Source organism: Dipodomys spectabilis, unplaced genomic scaffold (assembly GCF_019054845.1).
Source record: "Dipodomys spectabilis isolate Male_0828 unplaced genomic scaffold, ASM1905484v1 ptg000434l, whole genome shotgun sequence".
NCBI classification, from domain to species: Eukaryota; Metazoa; Chordata; class Mammalia; order Rodentia; family Heteromyidae; genus Dipodomys; species Dipodomys spectabilis.
The window spans coordinates 911,562-921,362 of NW_024871111.1; the positions used below are offsets into that span (position 1 = coordinate 911,562).

General features: G+C 34.9%; 1 non-coding gene across 1 annotated transcript; it reads left to right on the forward strand.

The window, feature by feature from the left end:
• The first annotated feature begins 1,257 nt into the window (after positions 1–1,257).
• Positions 1,258–1,363, forward strand: LOC122097778. Its single transcript, XR_006145585.1, has one exon. It is a non-coding gene; the product is annotated as a U6 spliceosomal RNA (small nuclear RNA).
• Positions 1,364–9,801: the final 8,438 nt, after the last annotated feature.

Genomic DNA, 9,801 nt, shown 5'->3' on the forward strand with positions numbered 1-9,801 from the left:
AATCACAGTTTCTCAGGTGCTGTGAAGGTGGCTCAGTGGTAGAGTGCTTGCCTTGCATGCATGAGGTCCTGGATTTCATTCCTCAACATGACATAAGCAGAAAAATGTGAAAGTGGTGTTGTGGATCAAGTGATAGCGCTAGCCTTGAGCTGAAGAGCTGAGGGACAGTAACCAAAACCCAGAGTTCAAACCCCACAACCAACAAAACCAAAGCAAAAAAAAACAAAACATAACAAAACAAAACAATTTTGTAGCCTCAATTCTGTAATAACACTACTTCAGCTTAGGGTTAAGATTTAGGTGTGGACATTTATCAACACTCCTGATTCAGACTCTACTTGATAAAATTTTTAATCAATATTTTGTTTTTAGTTTTGCTCTTTGTACATTCACATGCACCTATGAAATATGGTATGGCCATCCCAATAATATTCTCAAAGTACCTCTTAATCACTACTCACAAAAATTTGTATTATATTACAACAAGGAAAAAATGCTATAAATAAAGCAAACAATAATTAAATATTAATGATTACTAAAATAAAAAAGAAAACAATTACCAGGGTTTTCAGTATTTGAAGTGCACACAGTAGATTTTACTATTTTCTCATATTCTTGTACATTTAAAACTGGATAAAGCTATGAGTAGCTTTTGAATTTACCCACTAAGATTACTATTTATAGTTCATCTCACCATTTGTATGTGTCTTATATCATTATTTGTTCATCACAAACATATAACGTAAGGGAGCCCTAAAGGTTTAACAGAAACTGTGTACTTAAAATTTTACCTCTTCACTCTGCTTCTTTACACAGTCTTTGCAACTTCTCATTAGTAAAGTTTCTATAAACTATGAAATGTACATACTTACTAGTACATGCTACCAGAAAAATTATATACTTTATCGAAAAATTTTATGACCTGCAAACAGTCTTGATTTTGCCATATCTAAGCAAATCCAAAAATGAAACATATTTAAAACATTAAAACTTTTAACAAACCTTAACATTTGCTGCAATGATCATTATGACAGGTGCCTTGTGTAGAATAATTGAATTCCTCTTCCTACACATCTCATGAACAACAAATATCTGGAATTATTTTGTTTTTGGCATGTCAATCTTGACTTTATTCTTAAATGTGTGCTTATGTAAGAAATACATGGTTCTAAAATTTCACAATTCTTTTTAACTTATTTGTGTTGAATTGTCTAGTTTAGGAAAATCAATTACACTTTACATATAAAAAAATGTTCTGTGCTCAATTTGGCTGCACATACACTAAAATTGGAACATATAGAGAAGATTAGCATGGTCCCTGCACAAGGATGACACGCAACTTAGTGAATCGTTCCATATTTTTAAAACAACAGATGCTGGAAGGGATGTGGCCAGAAGGGAAGCCTATTGCATTCTTGGTGTGAGTGTACACTTGTTCATCCACTTTGGAAAGTAGTTTGGAGGTTCCTCAAAAGACTCCACGTAGAGCTCCCCTATTACACAGCAATCCCACTTTTGGGCATTCATCCAAATGATCACAAACAAGTCCATACTAAAACAACCACCACAGCAGTGTTTACTGTAGCATTATTTGCCATAGCTAAGATATGGAACCAACCCCGATGCCCCTCAGTAGAAGAATGGATCAAGAAAACGTTCTGTGTGTGTGTGTGTGTGTGTGTGTGTGTGTGTGTGTGTGTGTGTGTGTGTGTGTGTGTGAATGTACACTTACACAACCACTTTAGAAAGCACTCTGGTGAGTCCTCAGAAAGCTAAATATTGACGCTCCTTATGGCCCACTCATACCACTTCTAGGCATCTATCCTCAACAACAGGTACCAATATTCAAGGACACATGCACCTCCATGTTTATCGCAGCACTGTTCACAGTAGCCAGGATATGAAAACAACCCATATGTCCCACCAGAGATGAATGGATCCAAAAACTGTGGTAACTATACACAACGGAATATTTTCCAGTCATTAGAAAGGACAAAATAATGACATTAGCAGGGAAATCAATCAAGCTACAAGAAATCATGTTGAGTGAGGTAAGCCAAAAGCAAAGAGACAAACAGCACATGGCCTCTGTGATAAGTGGATTTTAAATCCAAAATGTAAGGTGATATGACAAAATTAACAACACTTAAGAAACCAAGGACTTCCACTCATCTGATTGAATCACTACTAAATAACCCCATTCTGCTGATCAAATGTGCACACTGAAGTGAAACCAGGAAGACGACAGAGAACTAGAGGGAATCAGGGAAAAACATACAACAGCTGGATCCATCAGCTGCAATGGACATTGACCAAAATGAAATAAGCAACTCAATGTCACTGAAGGGAAGGAGGGAACAAGTGGGAAAGAGGGAACAGCTGATGCTCTGCAAAACAAAGAAATGTACGTATTTCAAAACAAATGAAGTATACATATGGAAGAAATAACTCTATTGCAAAGCTCAGAGAACTCATAAATGTTGTAGACCATGATAGACAATTTGCTCCATCAAAGTTAGAATGTGTTTGTGACTTTAACTAAGCATCACTATCCCACAATATTGTGAAATTTGGGAATTTATGTAACCACTTAATCACAATAAAAACATTTGAAAAAATGATGAAGGTGGAAAACTAAGTTGCTCTAAAAAACAAAAAAGGAAAATGTTCTGTGTGTATATGTGTGTACACACACACACACACACACACACACACATATTACATATATATACATATATATGTATATATATTAATTCTATGCCTCCGTCAGAAAGAATGACATTGCCCAATTTGTTAGGAAATGGAAAGACTTGGAAAAAAATTATATTAACTGATGTAAGCCAAGTCCAAAGAAACATAGGTCCCATGGTATCCCTTATATGCAATAACTAGTATATGTCTGGGATAAGCAGAAAAGTTGAAAAAGCTATGTGTATATGATAGATAAGTTGATGTTAAGCTAAATGACCCCCAAGATAGAGGCACAAGTGGTTTTTCTTTTTTGCTGTTGTTTCTCACATATTTATAATGTACGATGTGATTTTTTTATATGTTTCCTCCCCAAGAGTATAACCCCTGTTTTCAATTTATTTGATGTTGGTGCATCTGCATCTTGTATATACACTTCTTTAATTTGGGGAGGGAAATGGAAAAAACAACATGCTTAAATAGGAATACAGTTTGACCCATTGTATAACAATAGATGCACAAGACATTATTTTGAAAAACGAACTTTATAATTTAGGCTGGGGACATTGGGTGGGCCTTGTGAGTGTGAGGAGTGTAGGTGGAGGTGGAAGGGAAGCAATGGTGGGGGGAAAACAAGGGAGGAGGTAACAATGTTTGATAGGAAATGTACTTATTACTTTGATCATGTAACTATAACCCCTCTGTACAGTATTTTTACAACAAAAATGTACAAAAATGTTTTGAGATGGAAGTTTATGTTGCCTATTTTACCCATATAATATCGTTAACAAAGAAATTAATGCAAAATACTGATATGAAGATATTTTGAAAAAGTGAGTGTGTGTGCATTCCTGCATGTTGGCATGCTCAGAGTTTGAAATCAGGGCTTCAAGGTCTCGCTACATCTTTCTCTCTAGATTGGTGAGCTACTATATGAGCTACATCTCCATTCCTGGCCCTTTGCTGGTTCATTAAAATTTTTGAAAAATAATCTCATGAATTTATTTTGCCCTGATTTGCTTCCAAATGTTATCCACAGATCTCAGTCTCCTGAGTAGGTATCCCAAGAAGTTAGGATTACAGGTGTAACAAACCAGCACAAGGCTTTCAGAATAATTTTAAAAGTAGAAGAAAATTTACTTCACAGGGGCCTGTTTTATCATCTCCTAGTTTTAAAGCATTTTGGATTGATTATATGTGATTTTTTTCATTCTTGAATTCTTAAAATACAATAAGTGATGATATTTAAAATATTTAGTACTTTTTAAAAACGATACTGGAACTATGGGACAGAAGAAATTTGCATGACTTTGGACCATAATTTATAAGCTCAGCTCTGTGCATGATAACCCAACGTCACCAACACAGTCTGTGTTGAAGACAAAATGTAACAGAAAACAATCACCATGGGCAATAATTGCTATGCTATTATTCCTTGGACAATATGAATATTGAATTGAGAGTATCAGAGAATGGAGAGAATTTATCTACCTTTTTGTATTGCTGAAAGACTTCTGGAAAATTTGACTCATCTCCTTCCACACTGTGTGTCCTGGGCCATGCACTTACTTCCTTTAATTACAATTTTTTCCAACACTGAAATGGTAATAACATTAGCATTATAACGAATTTTATCTTAAGAATTAAGGGTTCTTAGAATGTTGAACTCTTTCTCATTCTTGTAGAGGCATTATCAGATGAGAAGAACTGTAATTTTTTGTTTGCTTACTTCCATTTGTTCTTCAGATTGAAATCTGAACTACTTAAGACTGAAAGAAACCAAAATTAGACATGCAGGCTTTGGAAAGAGCCATCAATGTAAAATAAATAAAATACATATAGCTATGTAACAGGTCTAACTAAATTGTTGTATAGTCTCAATTATAAACAGAAAATGATTTAAGCAATATCATGTTATTGAAAATTGAAAAACGTTAGGAGTTGCTTAATTTTTTCTTTTTTACTACCTTGAATTAATTATTTTTGTATACAGAGATTAAAGATGAGATTAACAAGAAACTTGATTTAAAATGGACAAAAGTTTGAATAGACATGTTTTCCATAAACCCCTCTATATTACCAGTGGGTTTACCAGTTGTGTTTAATACAACTTCTGTGCTGGCTTAATGCTTTGTGAGCAGAAGTCATTAGAGAAATGTAATTCAAAATTACTATGATACTACTTTATAACTATTATAACTCTTATCAAAAAAAAAATCAAAGGAACCAGGTGTGGTGGTAAAGGTTTGTAATTCCAAGCATTTAGGAGGTCGGATTTCAGTCTTAAGACAGTCTGGGGTACTGAAGATAGTAAAAACTTGGCTTTTATTACCTTTTAAGTAAAAGGTAATAATGTTGGTGAGAGTGTGAAGAAAAGGAAATTTTCTACACTATTGGTCAAAATACAGGTTAGTATTCTCCTTGTAGAAAGTAGTATGCAGTTTTCTAAAGAAATCATAGTTGAAATATCATCTGAACCACCAATCATGTGATTATTTCTCTCTGGGTAACTCGAAAATATATCTGTAGTTCATTGTTATTCACATTATTCACAACAACAGCCAAGATATAAATCAAAGTTCAGTGTTGAAATATACTAATAAACAACTGTGGTACATGCACAAATATCTTTTTGTTTCATCCTTAAAATAACAAGAGACTTCTCCCATTAGCCACAACTTACAATGACCTGAAAGATGTATTCGAAATGAAGAAAAATGTTATGTTCTGATCTTTGTAAACACACACACACACACACACACACACACACACACACACACACACACACACACCATCCTCAAATAGTAAGACAGAATTTTTTTTTTAAAAAAAGTAAAGCAAAGTGGAACTTCTGGGGCATTTAGTTCACACTGCATAAGATACTAGATATACATTATGACCAGGTATAGAGTTGTAATGTACAACATGAGGATACAGGGGACAACATTGGCCTTACATACGAATATATCTAAGTAAGTAGGAGTTGTTCTTCCTAGTAGTGGTTACTCTTTTAGTTGTTCTTCCTTCTATAATGGATAAGATGAATGTAATTCTTTAAGTATACCTGCCGATTTTCAGAAATAATAACAAACAATATAGCAATAATGTTGCACTCTCAACATAGAACAAAATGTCAAATTAAAATACATGAGATTATCCTTGATGTAAACTAATTATTACAAATAAGGGAAACCATGGGACCTATGTTTCTTTAAGTCTGGGGTACTTCACTTAATATGATTTTTCCAAGATCTTCCATTTCCTTATAAATGTGGTGGTCACATTCTTTATAATGGAAGCATATTTTTCCATGTGTGTATACCTGTGTTTGTGTGTGTGTGTGTGAGTGTGTGTGTGTGTGTGTGTGTGTGTGTGTGTGTGTGTGTCGTTTTTGGTAAATATTACTGTGGTACACAGTAGTAGCTTTACTGTGGCCTTGTTTGTGATCACCTGGTTATATGCCCAGAAGTGGGATAACTGGGTAATAGGGGAGCATTATTGTGTACATCAAGGATAATCTTAGTAGATGAGCAGAATAGCTCAATAGCTAAGTACATATGATCATATAAGGTGATTCCAAGTGAAATGAACTCCAAGACATGTTCTTTGTTGTTGTTTTTTTTTGTCGGTCGTGGGGCTTGAACTCTGGGTCTGGGCGCTGTCCCTCAGCTATTCAGCTCAAGGCGAGCACTCTACCACTTGAGCTACAGCGCCACTTCTGGTTTTCTGGTGGTTTATTGGAGATAGGAGTGTCACAGTCTTTCCTGCCCGGGCTGGCTTTGAACCACGATCCTCAGATCTCACCCTCCTGAGTAGCTAGGATTACATGCGTGAGCCACCAGCGCCCGGCTTGTTGTTGTTGTTTTTCTTAATGTACTATGTGATTTCTTTTTATCCTTTTGTGTTTTCCCCACCTATGGTTTATCCCCTGTAGTCACTGTATTTGATTTTGATACCCTGGGTATTTTAAATATGTTGATCTGAACTAGGGAAGGGAAAGGAAAATAAAACAAAATGGTGAGACAAAGGACAAAGGGGGAACCTATGCAACAGTAGTACTCACAAGACAATATGTTGTAAATAATCTTGGGGGGGCGTTAGGAATGACGAGGGAGAAAAATAGGGGAAAATGTAACAAGTTAGAAAAAAATAAATTAATTACCTTACTTATGTAACTATATCCCATCTGTACATTACCTTGACAATAAAATTTAAATAAAAAAAAATATAAGAGAGCAGCAATACAGGAGATGGGAGTGGGGGAAATACTGTAGTATCATAGAGTAGAACAGCTGTGGAAAGCAGTAATTTTACATTAACATAGCAAGTAATAAACTAACATACAGATTTTCAGCCTCATGTCAGTCATTAAAAAGGAAAAACAAAATACACAATCAGCAAACCAATAGAGATAAAATAGAAAACTAAACAATTAAGATGAAGAGATGACTTGGACCAAGAATAACAAATGACACAATTAGGAAACAAATAAGAAGCTGCTGGGCTGGGAAGGTGGCTCAGTGGTAGAGTGCTTGCCTTGCATACCTGAGGCCTGGGTTTGATTCTCAGCACCACATAATCAAAAAGAAAAAAACCAGAAGTGGTGCTATATTTCAAGTGGTAGAGCACTAGCCTTGAGCTGAAGTGCTGAGGCATGGCGCCAAGGACCCACAATCGGACCCAAAAAATAAAATAAAAAAAAATAACAAGCTGCTAAGTTTTAAAATGAGCACCCTTAATTCTATTGACTTGTTTACATCACAATTTTTTAGAAGTATAATTCAAATCACAGTTTAATAGCATATCATTTTAATAATAGTTTACTTATTATTAATTTCTTAATATTGAATGTTTAATATATAATTTTAATTTCAGCAGCTATAGAAAAGAAAGTGAAAATAATTTTAATAATATATTTATGAATTGTAAAATTGAGAAGCATAAGAATTTAAACAAATAACATATCATTATTGCTTCATTTCTGTGATTTAATGTAATACTTCAAAGTGTATTCTACACTTAGCACTCATCTTAACATCAAAGAATAAATTATTGCACATGATACTTGGTATTAGTTGGAAGGGTTCAGCACTGTGGTAAAATTCACACCTCATAGTACATGAGGGTATGACCCCCCTCATATAGCTTAAATTGTGGAAAATTGATTTCTACATGCATGTTAAATTCTTGCCTAGGTGACATCTATAAAATTATATACACGAGGACTATTTCAGATGATTCTTAAAAGTCATATTCATTAATTGAATTTTTATTACTACATACCAAATATTTACAGAGAGACTGAATTTTTGAGTAGATGATGTTGTATGTGTGCCAAAGTATACGTATTAAGGCTTATTTTATATTCCTGACATTGTTTCTAGAGTTGGATTTATTTGTCCATTACGGGTTAAGTGTACTATATTGGATATATGAAAGTAAAGTGAATGTTTAGTCCATTAATACGTTGTCTAATCCCAATATAAATTATCCATCTGTTTGAAGTAATGAAAATAACAACAGATAAAAGCAAGATAAATGAGTCTGTAGTAGACAAGTATTTACACCATTATTTTGAAAGTTGGTCCTCTTTTACACAACAGAATGTTCTTGAGAATATGTGTCCCAGGCTGGCCACAACTGAAGAATATTATGGTTTGATCGATCATAAAAGAAGGAAGGAAGGTTCCCCTTCCTTCCAAATGTCTGATCCCAGGAATGTGATCTACTTTATGGTGCCTACTTGGAAATGAACTTTTTTCAGAGTCAACCTTGAACAGCCATCTTGATAGACGACTTCTGTAAGTGGTTAGAAAGCATTATTGATGAATTTGCAAGGATGCCTGATTGCCTCATTTTGAGACAATTAACAGGAATTTAATCAGTTGTTCTTTGTATCTTTAGGAGAAAAACCCATTGACTCTAGGCCAGCAGATCACAGGGGTCCAGAGAAACTTCTAACTTGAATAGTAATCCTAGATATCTGAAACAAAACACACACACACACACACACACACACACACATACACACACACACACAGACTCCAGTAAGCACAGCCAGGCAGGGTTGCTATCACAGCCTACATGAAGTCAGGCAAAAAACAGAAGCTGAGAGTCATTTAGTTGATAACTAATATATTTTTTATGAGGCAGACTCACATGAGACTAAAGAGAGAGGATCAGAAAGACTGATCAGAGACTAAAATTGGTCACTGAAAGATTGGAAAGTAGAATTCCTTGTAGAACAAATAAATCATAGAAAGCTTGTGCATGTAAGAACAAGATAGAATACCAAATTCCAGAAATGCACATTTTCTTAAAAGTCAGCTTAATGAATTATCAGCGCAAATCTTTAAATTCTAAAGTATTTGACCACATGTGGGAGAAGGTTGAAAAGAAAGAAAATTTCATCACTTTATTAGGAAGTCTAATATCACATTAGGAAGTAATCAAGCACAGATTTGTAATAAAAAGAGAAAACAATTATTCCAAATGCGGGTTTCATTTCCTTTGATGTAAAAGTTCTTAAATTAGCTGCTAGCAATTACCACACAATTGATCCAGTCCCGCAGCTGAGTTGATATTGACTGCAGTATTACCACATGAAGGAAAAGAGAAAATTTACAAATGTCTGATGAAATGAGGTAAATGTGAAGTGTTCTAATAGTAGTATCTGAGGTTTAGACACAGGTGAAGAGGTGGATTTTCTTTTCTAAAAATCCCCCATTTTTACCTTGTGCCAGTGGCTCACAGCTGTATCCTAGCTACTCAGGAAACTGAGATCTAAGGACTATGGTTCAAAGCCAGCCTGAGCAAGAAAGACCCTGAGACTATTATTTCCATTTAGCCATCAGAAAACCAGAAGTGGCACTGTCCCTCAAGTATTAGAGCACTCATCTTGAGTTGAAGAGTTCAGGGACAGTGCCCAAGTCCAGACTACAAGCCCCTCGAACAGCAACAACAACAAAATCTCCCTTTCATGGATTACCTACATCTCTTCCTAACATTCATCAAAGGAGCCATTTTATCACCCACTACATTTAAGTCCTAATCTAGCTACTGCAAATAGATTGATTTGGTATCTTATATAAAACGGTTCATGTTTGCAGAAAC